Source organism: Pelodiscus sinensis, chromosome 17 (assembly GCF_049634645.1).
Source record: "Pelodiscus sinensis isolate JC-2024 chromosome 17, ASM4963464v1, whole genome shotgun sequence".
NCBI lineage: Eukaryota > Metazoa > Chordata > Testudines > Trionychidae > Pelodiscus > Pelodiscus sinensis.
Window position 1 is genome coordinate 25,647,790 of NC_134727.1, and position 17,849 is coordinate 25,665,638.

A 17,849-nucleotide genomic window follows, 5' to 3' on the forward strand; every position below is an offset into this window, starting at 1 on the left:
GGTACACACCTCCCCAGGTGCAAAGCATGGCTACTTGTGTGCAGGACACCAAATGAGAGGGAAATGGGGGCAACGGTGCTGGGGCTCAACATTTCAAAAGGGCCTGGGGCTCCCGGACGACACCACTGCTGCTGTGGCAGGGGGACACAGGTGTCTTTGTACAGCTCTGCATGCTACACAGAAGTGCACCCTGCAGACACCACCCCTCACCACTCCCATTAGCAGCAATTCCCAGCCATTGGGAGTGGAGGAGGGCAGTGCCTACAGCATGCAGAACTGCTTCTTCCCCTCCAACAGGCAGAGTCTTCAGGCTGGATCCACCCTGGCTTGCCTTGTTCTGGCCCACGAGGCTCATGTTCCCTCACCACTGCAGTGGGCAGCCAGTGCTAGTGCTCCATCCATGGCGTCCCTTGCATGGTTGAAGCACAACCGCCAGCGAGTCCCGGTGCAGGAGAGAGGCAAGCCCTGATCTTCACAGGCTCAATCAAGGCAAGCCAGCCCGTGAGCCATACATTTCCCATCCCTGATGCTGACATCCTTTAGAGACATTTGTCTAACCTGTTCTTAAAAGTCTTCAGAACTTCCCTGGACAATTTATTCCAGTGCTTAACCAGTCTGACAGGCATTTTTTTCCCTAATGTCCAACCTAAACTGTACTGGCTGCAATTTAAACCCATTGTTTCTTGCTCTATCCTCATAGGTCAAGGAGAATAATTGTTCTCTCTCATCCTTTTGACAACCTTTTAGGTACTTGAAAACTGTTATCATGTTTCCTCTTAGTCTTCTCTTCTCCAGACTAAACAAACCCAATTTTTGTTTCATTCTTGCCTCATAGATTATATTTTCTAGACCTTTAATCATTTTTGCTGCTTTTCTCTGGACTTTCTCCAATTTGTTCACATTTTACCTGAAATGCTCAGAACTGGACACAATACTCCAGTGAAGACCTAATCAGTGTGGAGTAGAGTGGAAGAATTATTTTTTCGGCCTTACCTACAACACTCCTGATAATACATTCCAGAATGATGTTGGCTTTTTCCCCAACAGTAATATACTAGAAAAACAACAAATAATCTAGTAGCACCTTAAAGACTAACAAAGCTAGTTACAGACTAACTCGGCTATCCCTCTGAAGTAATATACTATTGATTCATATTTAGTTTGTGATCCACAATCACCCCCCAGATTCCTTTCTGCAGTAATCCATCACACTTCATCAAACAGAATTTTTGACCCTTAGTGAAAGTGTATTGGTTCTATGAACATTTGAAAAAACATTTTATGTGAATTTCATCAGTGTAGAATAGTATATAAGGCTTATGGTTAATACTGTACAGTGTGTAGTATTTTTATTAATGTCATAGCCGATTAATAGTAAATGTCATTAAGAATGTGTTTCTGTGAATTATAAAATATAAAGTTAGCTGATGATTGGTAAGAAGAAATCATCAAGGTTCAGGGAAAGAAAACATTTTCAAACTATTGCCTATTTGACCTCAAATGCAATAAAAAGATCTACAAGTTGGTCTTGCCATTCCTGCAGAAGCAAAACTCTCATGGAAAGAAGTAGGAGTTTTATCTAAGTAAGAAAAGCAGGGCCAGTTTCCCTCAACCCCCCAAAAATAGTAGTGTGGATGTACTCTTAGGCGGATGTACTCTTAAATATGACTCCATGTTAAAGGGTTTCTATATCAAATCCACTCCTTTTCAAGCTAAGTGATGGTTTTTGTAACTTGCCAGCCCTGCCTGGGATCTGAGTGCCATACTTGCAACACAGTTACAAAGCTTTGTACATAGTACAAAGTGGCCTGAACCAAACTTTAAAGGCTTCTGCCTTCAATAACAAAGTCTCTCTGACCTTGTTAACCATGGTATTTTGTGTGTATGAAAGGATGAACTGTGCTTGAAAAAATCTCTGATACATCAGGCATGCGCAGGATTTCCTTCAAAATAAATCTTCCAGGTCTTTTTGCTCCAAAAGTCCCCACTCTGTATTTATATCTGCAGGATTCTCCCTTTTTACAATATTCCAGTGTCACAGAGTACAGTGCAGCAGAGTACAGAATACATGTCCAGTAGCTTTGTCCTGCTTTTGCAGGATATATGGGAGAGGGGTGCGGAGGGATCATTAGAGCACTTCCTCTATGCAGCCACTCACTGGCTGAGTCCTAGCCCTCCCATGCAGTCAGGCACATATGTCCTTATATCCATGTGTCCTTGCGCCGCATGTCCACGTGTCCTTCCACCCCCACTCAGATACCAGCTCCCTGTATTCCCATGTGGCCCTGCACCCTCTATCCTGTCCCCATGTGTCTTTGTGCCCCCACTCAGCTAGTCCCTTTCCCCCATGTACCCCGACCCTCTTCTCCATGTAGGCCTGTATCTCCCTCCTCCCTTTGGCTGTGTACCTACACTCCAATTCAGCACTTGACGCAGTCTGTCCTCCTTCACTAGTCCTTATGAGCCCTTGTCTGTGATCCATTCCCCCAGCAGTGCCACTCTGTCTCCCATACTTCCTGTCTCCTGACCTGGTCCAACAGGCGCAGTGAAGAAGACAGGTTCTTTCTCTTCCCTTCTGTAGCTGGGACTAACCAAAAGTGAATGTTTTGTTCTAAAGCTTCAGAGGGGTAGCCAAGTTAGTCTGTAACAGGAAAAACTTAAACAACAAGCCACAGTACAGTCTGGTTGGCAAAAGGAAGAATTATAGCAACTTTCCAGCAGAAGCTATTTTCCACACCAAAAAACAACAACAACAACAACAACAACGGGCATATGAATTATGTATGTACAGTGCTTCAGAATTCCCCCACGAGTACATCAAATGTCAATTATCAGTCAGAACTCTTTACCCTTTTATGATCAAATGAATAGACTCTCTGTACAGAGTAAAATACTTAATGGGGCAAAAATACTGATGTAGAAATAGATACTTGAATTCAGTGTCATATTTAAAAATATCTAGTAGCCAATAGATCTGGTTCTACAGGAGGGAAGGACTACATGTATTAAGTGTGTATAAACCCTTTGTAACAGGTATGCCTGTCTCTTCACGGATCAGGAAGCCAGGAGCCAGACATCCATGTTTGATCATCAAATCCGGTTGGGAAGGCATCAGGTGACCCTGTAAAGGACTAAAAGGGCTTGGAGATGAACTATGAGAAATAGGTGGAGTGTTATTCTTGGCATTCTCTTTTGGTTTGGGAGTAGAATAAGTTTTGTTTTTGGTGCATTTTATGTTTGAATTACGTTGTAGCCTAAGGGAATGTTGACACTACAGCGCTAATTCGAACTAACTTAGTTCGAATTAGTTAATTCGAACTAAGCTAATTCGAACTAACGGATCCAGACTAAAAAACTAGTTCGAATTAGCGTTTTGCTAATTCGAACTAGCATGTCTACATTAAGTGGACCCTGAACCGGGGTTAAGGATGGCCGGACGCAGTGCCAGCAGGGCATCAGATGAGGACTTAGAGCGTGGAGCTGCTGCCTCAGGCTAGCCGAGGGCTGTGCTTAAAGGGACCCGACCCCCACCCCGGACAGACAGTTCTCAGGGGTGCCCCGCTTGCAAAGCAGTCCTGGCTTGGATTGCCTGGAGTACCCACACTGGGCACATCACAGCACTCGGCCATCAGACCGCCTGCACTTGCTGCAGGCTGCCATCTGAGGAGAGGGGACAATTGGGGGGCTGCAGGAGAGCTTCCACCCCCAGAAGCCCGCAGAGCCAGCCCAGTCCTCCCCATCGGGGGCTCGTACCCCATTCTTCCCTCACTTCCTTCCACTTACCCCTCCCTAGCCCCCCTTCATGATGTACTAAATAAAGGACAATTGTGTTCAAAAATAGAATCTCTCTTTATTGAACAAAACTGGGGGAGACTGGGAAAAGGAGGTGGGAGAGGGGAAGAGAGAGGGTGGGAGAGGGGAGGGCAACTACAATGATCAGGGGTTGGGAACAGGTCCCATATGAAGAGAGACTAAAGAGACTGGGACTTTTCAGCTTAGAAAAGAGGAGATGGAGGGGGGGATATGATAGAGGTCTATAAAAGCATGAGTGGGGTGGAGAGGGTGCATCAAGAAAAGTTCTTCATTCGTTCCCATAATAGAAGGACTAGAGGACACCAAAGGAAAGGAATGGGTAGCAGGCTTCAAACTAGTAACAGAAAGTTGTTCTTCACAAAGCAAAGAGTCAACCTGTGGAACGCCTTGCTTCAGGAGGCTGTGAAGGCTAGAACTAGAACAGAGTTTAAAGAAAAGTGAGATAAAGTGATGGAGGTTGGGTCCATGGAGTGGTATTAGCCAGGGGGTAGGAGTGGTGTCCCTGCCCAAAGTTTGTGGCAGGCTGGAGTGGGATGGCACGAGACAAATGGCTTGGTCACTGTCTTCGGTCCATCCCCTCCAGGGTCCCTAGGGTTGGCCGCTGTCGGCAGACAGGCTACTGGGCTAGATGGACCTTTGGTCTGACCCAGGACGGCCATTGTAAGCTCAGGGCTCAGGGTCGGGGGTCTCAGTGGACCACCTTGATTTTCATGCACACCTGCTTCTGGGTGGCCAGGCTGGCAGCTCTCCTGCCCTAGACGGCCACTTTCCTGTGCCTAGTGCGGAGGTCGTGGACGAGGTCCACGATGTCCGCACTAGACCAGGCGGGTGCCCGCCTCTTGCGGTCCCGGGCAAGCTCCCGGGAGCCGCCAGCCTGGTCCCGGGAAGAGGGGGAGAGCTGGGGGGCATCGGGTGGCTGGCTCGAGCCATGCCAGGTGCAGGGTCTGCTAGCTGGGTGCTGGCAGGGTCTGCTAGCTGGGTGCTGGCAGGCTTGCACCTGGCACGGGCTCCGTAGCCTGCCCGTGCCCCTTTAAGTGCTCCGGAGCCGGGAGGGGGGGCAATAGAGTTTCCCTGGTGTTGGCCAGAGTGGGCACCAGGGAAACCTGGGGATGGCTAGCCTCCCACTAGTTCGAATTAAGGGGCTACACACCCCTTAATTCGAACTAGTAAGTTCGAACTAGGCTTAGTCCTCGTAGAATGAGGTTTACCTAGTTCGAACTAAGTGCTCCGCTAGCGGAGCGCTTGTGTAGCGCCTATCAAAGTTAATTCGAACTAACGTCCGTTAGTTCGAATTAACTTTGTAGTGTAGACATACCCTTTGGGAAGGATTAGAAAGAGATGTGGATGTGGCATTAGTCTTTCTTGGGCTTGGGGAGACAAGCCAGCCATTTAAAATAGGTGAAATGTCCCAGATGTCTTAGTCTCTAAGGTGCTATAGGACTACTCATTGTTTCTATCCACTCACTGATAGTTCCATCTCAAAGTTGTAGCATGCTTGAAGATACCCAGCTTGTATCAGTTCTGTGCAAAAATAGAGGAGTTCAGCCACTTGACAGCCAAATCACAGCAGTGAAACTCTCCTTCTCAAAATGTAATTTTTCAGGTTGGCATGAAAGGAAAGGAAAACAATTTATCTTTAATGTAGTGTATTAATATACCCACGGTTTAACTTCCTGGCATATTTCTCTGCTAGTCTTCCCTGACTTAATTTTGAACCTGAAGAAATCTCACAAGGCACAAATGGATCTTGAAAACAACAGTATGGTTAATATATGTATGGTAAGAATTGTTCATAAATTTGTAGGCATGTTAGAACATATAATGTTCTCCTTATAATTATAAATGGACAGTCTAAGCTTTGGGGAATTGTCTAAAATATTTATATTATTTCTCACCGGAGGCAACCAGAGGAAAAGCTTGAGTTTATTCAGCTGTAGCTCTATTCCTTGGTGTTTTATACAAGTCTTAATATTTTAAGCATTTTATATTTTGCATTTCTGAATGCAAGTAACTGGAACACTAACTGTAATTTTTGAAAGCAACACTGTAAATCAAGAAACCCTAAAATATAAGTAAATTTTTGTTGATCACAGAATTATAAAGCTATTTCATGTTTATGTGTAATACTTTCCCAAGCAGAATATGAACATCATTTCATAAAGGCCTGGTAGAATTTCATATATCAACTTCCTTAAACAGCCATGTCCTGTTTCTTTTGTTTTCTTTTTTGTTTTTGTGGAGATTGTTGCTACAACACTATCCATTGATGGTCTTTGCATTTAGTTATTCATTTCCATTCTAGCCCACTGAATGCTTTCCCTCTTGCACCTGATCCTGTACAGTATCTGCTTGTTTGGACGGCATACTGCCTTTTCCCCAATGTTGTAAAACACTAGGCAGATTTATGGAGCTATAGAAAAATGAATTACATTCCTATTCAGATTAGTTCATATGCAGCCCGGCAATCCTCCTGCCTATAACAACTTTTTCCCTTTAAATTAACATGTTCAGAACAAATTTAAAGTCTTGTTCTGTCTTTTGCTGGTTCCAAATGTGTCGTTTTTAAGACTTGAAAAATTGAACCTGAAACAAAAAGTTTAAAGATGCTTAAAGATTTTCCATTACTCATAGAAATATATAGATCACTTCTTACCACTAGTTCAAACCAGAAGGCATTGTACGAGGAAGATACTGTACTTGATGATAAGTTTGTTGAAAAGACTCATTTTGAGAAAACATTAACTTGGAGAAGAACCTAAAGGGATTTCACTAAAAAAAATGCATTTCATATTTCTAAAATATGACACAGTAGCATCTGGTTGCCAAGGAAAATGGTGGGAGTTTTTTTTATGGTGGCTTAGGAATGCACGGTAAAATGTTACTAGATCAAGAAATAATAGTAATTTTGTCTCATAAAACTCCAAGCAAGAATGAGTCGTTCACATTTTTAATCCATGTCTGATGCTTTGAAGACGTAACATTTCTGCTTGGTTTTTAATATTTATGTTGTTATAATGATACACAGGCATCAATGTTCTTGAGACCTCTGGCTTCTCTGCTATGTAAGTGTTGCTAGGATTAATTGCCCCTGCAATATTACTATATTGCCTGCACTGCACTGCAGCATCAAATTCCTTTGTAATTTCCTGTTTTTCAGAAGGCCCAGAAGTCTAATTGCTTTTTTTTAAAGGTCTCCCCAGTAAACTACTTTAATTTCTCAAAGCAGTTTTGGTTTCATAACTGTTTTTATAGTAATCTTTGCTACTGCATGGAGAGAATGCAAATATTTAGCATGGGTTGATGTTTACTTCTTTGCTTTAATGGCTTGCAGGGGATTGTGCCTCTTTGAATCTCAGGAGAAGAATGAATTGTTTTAACACATGTTCAAGAAAGCTATTCAGTTCATTGATCCGAAGCTGTTTTTCTAAGTCTGCTCTTATACAGCTTCATACATAGAAACATTAGTGTGGCTTTAAAAGAGATGAAAAATAATCATTGCTACCATATATATCTTTTAGATTGTAAATTGCAAAGAATATGAAACAATGGAAATTATTCATGTGAATCAAAGGTAGTAAGGGCTCACATGCCAGCCCAACTTGGGTTTCTCCACGTAAGAGCTTAGAAACTCTGCTGCAGAATTCTTCCCCAGTTCTCCTGGAGGGAAGCATATTTTGACCCCTAAACCCACTGTTCCATGTGTCTCTTGGGACACTTTCAAGGGAGAGAAATTTCCCATAGAGGCCTCATCAGCTCCTTACTATATATTCACCCACTGGCAGATACACCAAATCCCCCTCTAGAGCATGGATTTTCAGCCATATAGCAAGTGAGGACCAGCAATAATCTTCTATTGGATGTATGCGTAAATATTCACTGTGTTTGTCGATAACTACCACCTTCTTCCACTTGTGTTCTCTCTACAACCTGGACTTTGAAGTTTATCTAGACTAGGATTTAAACGGTTGGTATCATTGGCGGCTAATGACCCTGTCATTGGGGCAGGCTAGTCCCCAGCTTCTCCCCTTTTGCCCAAGGTCTCGCCTGTTCTTCTTTGAGTGATGTTCTTCGAGTGGTGCTCCACTGTTGGTGTCAGGTCGTCCCGGCACCGCAGATCGGAGTTTTCCCTATCAGTAGCTGGCCGGACCACACAAGCGTGTCATGCGCCTTGTGCCATTTGCACCTTCCCTTTTGCGCATCTTCTGGCTCCTTCCAGTTCCTTTGTTGCCGCCCTCAGTCGCAGATGGAGTGAACACCTCTCCTCAGAAAATCTAAAAGGGCCCTTCAGCTAAGAAAAGGGCCTCACCAGCACGGTCTTTACAACCAAACCCACCCAGCCATATCAGCACCAGAGATAAGCCCGGGACATCCAGCACCAGCTCCTCCTGCTCTAAGGACTCACAAGCCAAACCATGCTGTGGGGCACCGGTGCCAACTGCTGCAACTGTCGCATCAGCACCGGAACTGACGCAGGCACCAGCATCGGCGCTGACCACGGCACTGGCCTCAACAAGATCTCAGGAGCTGGAGATACAACCTTCCACTATGGCACCGTAGGCATCGAATAAACTGCTCGTACCATCTAAGGCCTGTTCAAAGACAAACAAGGAGACAGCTAGGTCTCCTAGTCCAGAACCAATAACCTTTTCTCTGGCACTGTCTTCACCATCACCGATACCACCGTCAGCGGCACTGGTGCACAACATTATCCATCATAGCAGCTGTACCAACAGGAGACATTATAGATCAATCTCCCCTCAGTCCCTGGTGCTGCACCACTTATCTTGTGTTCTACCACCTCAACAGGTGCCATTCCTCCTCCTTCCTTAAGAGGATCATTCAGATCTCATAGGTCTCGTACACTATCAGCACACAGTTCCATGAGGATCGTAGGAGTATCTTCTCCTCTAGGCATTCTTCTCCCACATGATCTGACTATGAGCACCGTAGACATAGACACTACTACAATATCCACCCCATTGGGCCACGCAATATCATCATTCACCCACTTATGCGAGACACTGATCTCTGTGCTGCTATCGGTCTACCACTAGAAGCTGTTCTACAGCCTCTTTGACACCAGCTCACAGGCATCCTACCACTCCACCTGCTCAGAGTACCTCTCCTCCTCCCCAACAACCTGAACTTGAGGAGGGACAACTATCCAAACCTGAACAACAACCTGACACCTTGCCCACAGATCAATCCTCTTCCTCTCTGGATGAGGCAGTGATCCCTGGGGATACCTCACCCACAGATGAGCTGAAACAAGTTCAGGACTTGTTTAAAAAGGTGGCAATCAGGCAGGATGTTCAATTGACTGAAGTACAGGAGAGACAGCACCGTCTCCTTAAGAAGCTCCAACCCTTCCAATAGGCAAAAATTGCACTGCCCATCGACGAGGCAATTATAGATGCGGCCGACGAAATATGGCAGACCTCTGTTCCACCCACTAACAAATGGGCTGACAAAAAGTATTTTTTCCCTGCTAAGGGCATGGACTTTCTTTTTTCCCACCCCCAGCCAAATTCCCTGGTGGTCAATGCAGTGCAACAGAGATCTAAGGAGCCACAGTACAAGAAGATCACAGCCGATGTAGAGAGCAAACACATGGACCTTTTCAGTAGAAAAGTTTATTCTTCATCTACCTTACAACCTTGTATCACTAATTATTCAGCTCTCTTAGCGAATCATGACTTCAATAATTATTCAAAACTCACTGCGGTCATGGAACACTTACCAGATAACAAAAGACCAATCTTGAAGTCGATCGTTCAAGCAGGTTATACAATCATGTGGTCAGCCTTACAAATGGCTCTTGATGTTGGGGATACATGAGCACACTCCACAGCAAATTCAGTCATAATGCGAAGAGCATCCTGGTTACAGTTGGCTGCCATCCCATAGAAAATACAAGACCTCCTTTTTGACAAACAAAAGTTGTTTGCAGAAAGGACCTCCCCACACAAGTAAAGACTGTAGAACAACTTTACATACATTGGACAAATATACGCCCACACTATTGTCATAAGCGGTATATGCCACACCAAAGGCACTCTGAATTTGCATACCCGAGATAACGGATTTGATCAAAATAACCACATGACCAACCAGCCGAACAATAAACAGAAGGTTTGAGGCATTGGTTGAGGGCATGCAATATCTTCCCCTCACATGTCCACACCAAGACCTAGTTCCTATTTTTCAGCAACATCTGAGGCTATTTTACCACCAATGGTCCTCTATCAGAACCGACTGCTAGGTCCTCGAGCTCATAACATCTGGCAATGCATTCCTGTTTATGTCCCTTCCCCGAACCTCTCCACCCTCTCTGTCCCTTTCAGGGACCCTTCTCATGAGGACCTATGAAAACAAGAGATCCACCACTTCCTCTCCATTTGGGCAGTAGAGGGGGTACCAGATGAGTTCAGAGGCAAGGGCTTCTTTTCCCACTTCTCTCTCACACAAAAAGGACAGCTAGTTGGAGACCCATTCTTGACCTTTGCAGACTCAACTGATATCTTCACAAACAACAGTTCAAAATGATCACCCTGGCATCTATTATCCCAGATCTGGACAGGGGGTGGGGGAAAGAAGGGGCACATGCCGGCGCCGGGTGCCAGGGCATCCCAGCCCCTGGCGTGCCCCAGGACGCGCGGCCCCGCCCCCAGGCTCCCGGCGCGTGAGTGGCCCCACCCCCAGGCACCAGGGAGCCTCTAAAGGTTGGAGACCACTGCTCTAGCTCATCAGGGTGGATTGCCTTCCCTAATTTGGCATGAAAAAGACATGACTGAGTGCACAGCGCTACTGGAGTGGGGATGCCAAAAGTCTGAACACAAGTCCCCAGGAGCGTTGTGGAGGGAGGCTTTCTGTTGCTGAATCACACCCAAGCTGTGCAGCAGTCAGGACACAGAAGCCCAGACAAATTGCCAAAGCCTGATTCTGGTCTGTATTGAACCCTGGTTAATTTATCTCCATTTATGGAGTTATTTTCTGTCAGGCAGAATATTCCATTACTTTTTGGCTGCTTCAATGGAGAAAAAAAATTAAGATGATTTAAATAAGTAACAAAAGCCATTTTAAACCAAAAATTACCCCCAAGTGGAGGGATTATTGTGGGGGAGAATGGTTGTGGTTTTTTTAAAAAGCTCTGCATGTAACCTTCCTTCTGGCAGAATAATCAAAGGATGAGATCCTCAAATGGTGTAAATCAGTCTCGGGAGCTGCAGTGATTTACACCAGCTGAGATTCTGACCCAAATGTTTATGTTAAACAGGGTGAAATTTGAGACATTTTTGGTTTTGTGCCAATGTTTACTCCCTTTCTGAAAGCAAAGTCACAACGTTCTTAAAATGATAAAGAGATGCTTTGATTTCACAAACACACACATGCCTTAGAGACCTAGATGGCTCAGGGTTTATGCAGTGGGATACAGAGATTATAGCCAGTTTAACTCTGGTCAATGTCAGTGGTAACTGGAAAATCATTCCCATCTAAAGGCTCTTGAATAACAAAGGAAATTCAGCTCCTTGAACTATGAAAAACTATGAAAAAACAAAGTTCTGGATTAACATTCCAGCATTTTGATATATTGTGGTATGGGAGATAGGGATGCCTACTGGATATAGCTCTGCTGTGGGACTTGCGAGGCTGGATTCCACTCTTACCTCTGCCACTGGCCTATTGGAAGACTTAGGGCAAGTATGTTCCTTTCCCGGTGCCTCATTTTCCCCCACTGTAAAATGAGGATGCCGACACTGGCTTCTGTGCAGAGTGCTCTGAAATTTCCTGGTAAAAATTCTATATGGGAGCAGAAGTAATACTAGAACCTTTGATCTCAGTTAAATGAGTTGGTGTTCTCATTTCTTTCAGGACCGCATCACAAAAAAGTATCTCTGGAATTGACACTCCTGAGGATATCCCAGCAGGAATGGTAAGAAGTAAAAATACCTGCAGTGTATAGTGCAGGCCTACACAACTCGGAAAGCGACGAGGGCCATATTACTCCAAAGAAAACAGCTGCGGGCCGCAAGGGATGCTCTTCCAAAAAATCCCAAACACACCAAACACATGGCTAAAAAAAACCACTGTGTGTCTCCACTTGGCCCCCTGGCATTTGTCTCTCCTTCACCCTGCCCCTTGCTGTCTTCCCCTTTCTCCTGACCTGTCCCCTCCCCTCAGCACAAGCCCCTTCCCCTCCCCTACCTGGCTTCTGTCTTTTTGAATCCGGTGGTCGCTGGCCATGATGTCACAACATCACGCCAGCATCCTGGCGTCTGCCGGCGTCCTGCCCTGTGGCTCATGCCTTGTCTCCTCACGCCGGAGTAGCACGCGGGCAGCCTGGCAGCGAGAATTGCCACACTTCACCCTCCCTGGCGGCACGCCGCTCCTCCGCCTGGCCGGCGGATCGGATGGGGCCGCACAGCCTGAAATTGTCACGGGCCGCACAGTGAGCCCCTGCAGGCCGCATGCGGCCCTCGGGCCATATGTTGTGCAGGCCTGGTGAAGTGGGAGTCAGTGTGGCGGAGCAACCTTCCTTCACTAACCACATTCCTCCTTCTGGAGATAACCAGTTGCACAGCTTGGGCTGCTCCCAGGGTTTGGCTCTAAAGAAATATGTTCTCATAGTTAAATCAGTTATGAAAAGACTCCATAGGCCACAGCTGCAGCACCAGCACTCTGATCACTGTATTAGTTAAATCACTCTGGAGTAAACCCAGGGGACAAAACTGCCTAACTGATGGATTAGAGTGGGCTGGGGAGAGGTAAAGCACTAATTAGCCTGCTAACTCATGGAGTAGAAGTAGGTAGGATGGCTGGGTTTGAGAGGTAGAGCCAAGAGAGATCTGGGAGGGAGAGAGCTCCTCTCTCTCCTATCTGTGGTGTAATGCAGCGGTGTGCAACCCATGGGTCGTGACCCCCTTGGCCGCCATTTTGTTTTCCCAGCTCTGTGCTTGATGTACGCACTGCAGGGGCAAAGGTATTGGCAGGGGAGTGGACTGGTGCTTTAAATTAAAGGGACCACAACAAGATGTTCCCTGTGCTTTTTTTTTTTTTTTTTTTTTGGCTCAACAAAAATTTTCCTGGCTCCTGGCGGTTGTTGAGCACCACTGGTCTAATGGGCTGGGGAATAGTATATTGTTGTAGTTAATATACCACACAGTGCTGTGCAGGTGATGGGACACTGTAAATAACCCATCCATGATGTTTACAAGCACAGCGCCTCTAACCAGTCTTGCACACTGAGAAAGGCAGGAGTGGTGGGAGCACCCTGCTCCTTTCCCTGAACATTTTTAAGTAGTAAACCTAAAGTGGACCCTCCCTGTATATGAACTTGTTACTTGCGTATACCCAGATTTCTTTGCAAGCCTCGCAATTCTCCTTCCCATTTACTTCTGCTAGTATCTTGAGTCCTCCTTAGGATCCTAAGTCCCTTTGGGTATGTCCACACAGGGATAAAAACCTGCAGTTGGCCTGAATAAATGACTCTGGCTCCCAGGGCTGGAGCTATGGGACTGAAAGATTCCTGTGCAGTGTAGATCTTAAGCTGGAGTCTGAGGTCTGGAACCTGGCAAAAGCAGAGAGTCCCAGACCTAGGGATCCAGCCAGAGCCCAAAAGGCTACACCAATTTTTACTGCCCCAGGCTGAGCCTCCTGAGCCGGAGTCAGCTGAGCCGGGTCTACTGTTGATATGCTACAGATCCTCGGGTCAATGTAGCCCGAGGGGCTTTTGAAATTGATACCCAGAAGGCCCAATCCAAAGCCCACTGAAGTCAATTTGAATCTTTCCATTTGCTCGGCTTTGAGCCAAGCACACAGAAGGTCAGACTGTTTTCTGCCCTAGATATTTGCCTTGCAAACACTGCAGTGAAACAATAGCTGGCCCATATTGAAATGAAGGTTTTTAAATATAATGAAATGGAATGTAAATGGCTTTGTTTCGCTAGCAAAAGGTACATGAATTTAATAGTAATCCATAACTTGTTTCTTTGTCACTTTTAAAAAAATTTCTTATGAAACTATTGCAGGGAAGCTATGAGCACGGAATTCAGCCACCTTTATTCACATATCCTGGTTCACTGTCCGAGGCTCACTTGGACATCTGGAACGGTTTAGTTTTACAGCAGTGTGTTACCCTGTGGGTGGTGCACTGTGTTTACACACATGCTGACTGGGGACCTTTCTCCAATGTATAATGTAGCCTGGACTTCCTAAAATGGATCACTTACAAGCACAGTATCACATAACTCTCATTAGAACTTTGCTGTTATGTTATAGGTCCCTTTTGGACTATCCTTTGTTTCATATTTTTTTCAGCCAGAGCTCATCAGTTTCTCACTTTGAAGTGAAAGTAGAACAGTATTACACTTAAGATTGCCAGGTTTAAATGTATGCCAAAAAAACTGAAAGGTAGATACATATTTTTGGTAAGAGAATATAATACTTTCTTCAAAACCTGTGGGCAAAATACAGTTCTACCATATAAAAGTGGATGTCTATACAATAATGTGGGTTGGCCTTCTTCTGGTATAAATAGCAGTAAGTGACATGCCTCTACCACTATCCATCTGATGATCCAGAAGTGCTTCATAAAGGCAAAGGAATTTATCCTTTGAAACACTGAAATAGATAAATAAAAAAACCCATTTAAAGCACAGAGGCATTCAAGTGATTTGACCAAGTCACTGCAGAACAGGGCATTTTGAATTCCAATCCTGTGACTTAATTATGAAACAATCCTTTCTGTGTCCTCCCTAAAATAATAAAAAGCTCTGTTCCAGTCATTACAGAATTGGATGCTCTTTTTGAAAGATCTTTAAAGAATGTCTTTAGGAGAGAGAATAGCAACACACAGTAGCATAAACTGTTCTCAGGATGACATTATTTGTGTTAGCTATTTAGATAACACTACAATAGTGCCTAGGATTTTCTATATATTTAATTTAAAGAATCCTCTTTTGAGAAATGCTGTATTTAGTTCAATATTTAAAATATGTTATTGGACCCTTTCTGCTTCATGTCTACTTGTTAGACCTAAGGTAGACTGAGTCTGTTTCCTTTTGTCCTGTGGAAGTCAGGGTACGTATACACTATCCCCCTAGTTCGAACTAGGGAGGCTAATGAGTGCGACCAAAATTGCTAATGAAGCGTGGGATTTAAATATCCCGCGCTTGATTAGCATAAACCCGGCCGGTTGTCATTTTTGGAAACTGACTAGCCCGAAGTAACTGCCCGCGTCTACACGTGGCAGAGAAGCGGGATTCCGAGATAAACCCCATAGTTCGAATTAACTGTTAAACCTCATTCCATGATTTATACATGTATCTGAAAGAATAATTGGATCCCTTTAAAAAAAACAAAGGGTCTGGTGGCACTTTAAAGACTAAAAAAAATATTAGGCGATTAGCTTTTGTGAGCTACAACTCACTTCTTCAGATGCTAGAAGAGAAGAGAAAAGAAAAAAGGAAGAGATACAGGGATGGGAACGTGACATCAGTGCTTATTAATCAGAGTGGATGTGGCTCATCTCCAACAGTGCTGAAAAGGTGAGAGTACCTGAAGGGGAAATTAACTATTGTAATGTGAGAACCACGACATGATTCTATTTAAACCTCTTTTAAAAGGTGTCAGATTTGCATATGAATTCCAGCTTAGCAGTTTCTCAATCTGCAGTCTGTTTTTGAAGATTTCTGTCTGAGAATGGCAACTTGCAGGTGCGAAACTGTGTGTCCAGTGAGTTTAAAGTGCTCCCCAACCATTTTTTGTATATTACCATTCTTCACGTCTGATTTGCGTCCATGCATTCTTTTGTGTAGAGACAATCTGGTTTGTCCGATGCACATGGCAGAGGGGCACTGCTGGCACATGATGGCATATATTATATTAGTAGACGTTCGTGTGAATGAGCCTTTTATGGTATATCTGACCTGGTTAGGTCCTGCAATGGTGTCACTAGGGTAAATGTGTGGACAGAGTTGGCAACATGATTTGTTCCTGGGATTGGTTCTTAAATTAGTGTTTCTGTTGGGGGCAGAGAGGGGTGAAGTTCATGGTGAGTATCTGTCTCAGGTTGGGGAGCTGTCTGTAAGCAAGGACTGGCCTGCCTTCCTGTCTGTGAGAGCGAGGGATCATCATCTGGGATAGGTTGTATATCCTTGATGATGTGTAGGAGAGGTTTTAGCTGGAGACTTTAGGTGATGGCTAGTGGCATTCTGTTGCTTTCTTTGTTGGGTCTGTCCTGTAGTAGGTGACTTTTGGCTTAACCCACTGATGGAGATGAGCCACATCCACTCTCATTGGCACTGATGTCACACTCTCATTGCTGTATCCCTTCCTCAGATGCATGGAGAGAAGAAAAAGAAAAAGGAGAAAGTGAGCTGTGTCTCATGAAAACTTATGAGCTAATACCCTAATAAACGTGTTAGTCTTTATATTGTCATCTGGCTTCTTGTTTTTGCTGAAACAGACTAATACAGCCACCTCTATGATCTCTTTAACAGTTAATAAAATTCTTTAGATATTAATATATCTTTTTTTTTTAGTGGAGGTCAGTGGACCTGACACTTAGATTAATTAGAAATGGTCTATGGGAAACACTGAAGTGAACAGCTTTGCTCACTGAAACCTTAGCAATGCTTTGGCAAATCTGCATTTCTAGTGAATCCAGATTCCAACAAATGCTTAAAATGAATGGTGATGACCTCTGCCTATATTACAATGCCTCAGCTATACAATGCTTGTCGATTTTCCATGAGGCTGAAGAAAAATCTGTTGAATTTCAACATCTCTTAGCAATTAATTCCCAGGGGCTATTTCTAATTAATGTGAGATGGCAGCAGAAGCATCCACTGCAATCAATTAGAAAGCCTTTCTAATGGGTCCAGTCCCAGGGTCAGAACCATGGATTAGGGATTTCTAATGAACGCACGCAGATTTCCTATATACTGTACTTGGAACTACTCCATTGCCAATAGGGGGGGGGGGGGGGCAGGAGGGAAGGAAGAGGTGGAGAATGAAATTCCCCTCACCCTGAATAACATGGGAAACCCACACTGCTTGAGCTATAAAACTATAGGAATCCAAAGGTCTGAATCAACTTTTCAGTATTCAGGTAGATTGTGGCAAGGGAGGCAGTGTGGCCTACTGGATAGAACACTGGTGTGAGACATTGATTCAATTCCTGGCTTTGTCACTGATCTGCTTTGTGACATTGGGCCAATCATTTCACCTCCCTACTTCTGTTTCTGCAGCTGTAAAATGGGGATAATAATACTTCCTGTGCAAAGTGATTGCTGATCTACTGATGTAAAGCAGTATACAACATTATTACCTGGTGGCACAAACACATTGTCTGAGATACTGCTTGCTTTCTGATTTTCTTCACCCAAAATATCAGAGATTCGGAATTACTAACTCACTGAAACTCTATCAGATACCACAGGCAAGCTTTGCCCTTGTTTTTACATCTTGGCTACGTCTACACTGGCCCCTTTTCCGGAAGGGGCATGTAAATTTCACCAGTCGTCGTAGGGAAATCCGCGGGGGATTTAAATATCCCCCGCGGCATTTAAATAAAAATGTCCGCCGCTTTTTTCCGGCTTTTAAAAAAGCCGGAAAAGAGCGTCTAGACTGGCCCCGATCCTCCGGAAAAAGCGCCCTTTTCCGGAGGCTCTTATTCCTACTTCAAAGTTCCTCCTTTGAAGTAGGAATAAGAGCCTCCGGAAAAGGGCGCTTTTTCCGGAGGATCGGGGCCAGTCTAGACGCTCTTTTCCGGCTTTTTTAAAAGCCGGAAAAAAGCGGCGGACATTATTATTTAAATGCCGCGGGGGATATTTAAATCCCCCGCGGATTTCCCTACGACGACTGGTGAAATTTACATGCCCCTTCCGGAAAAGGGGCCAGTGTAGACATAGCCCTTGAGATTTTTCAGGGCTCTTACAATTCAAACACAACCTGCAGTTTTCCACCATTTGTCTATGTGTATGGGCCTAAGAAAGCCATTGAAGATCTCGGATAACTTCTTTTTGATCATTAGT

General features: G+C 44.6%; 1 long non-coding RNA gene across 1 annotated transcript in view; it reads left to right on the forward strand.

Moving 5' to 3' along the window:
* Nucleotides 1-17,849, forward strand: part of LOC142818669 (uncharacterized) — a 44,394-nt gene that overhangs the window by 15,901 nt on the left and 10,644 nt on the right. The window contains exon 2 of the long non-coding RNA XR_012896252.1: nucleotides 11,686-11,746. This is a non-coding gene — a long non-coding RNA (uncharacterized LOC142818669). The remainder of the gene's footprint in view (nucleotides 1-11,685; nucleotides 11,747-17,849) is intronic.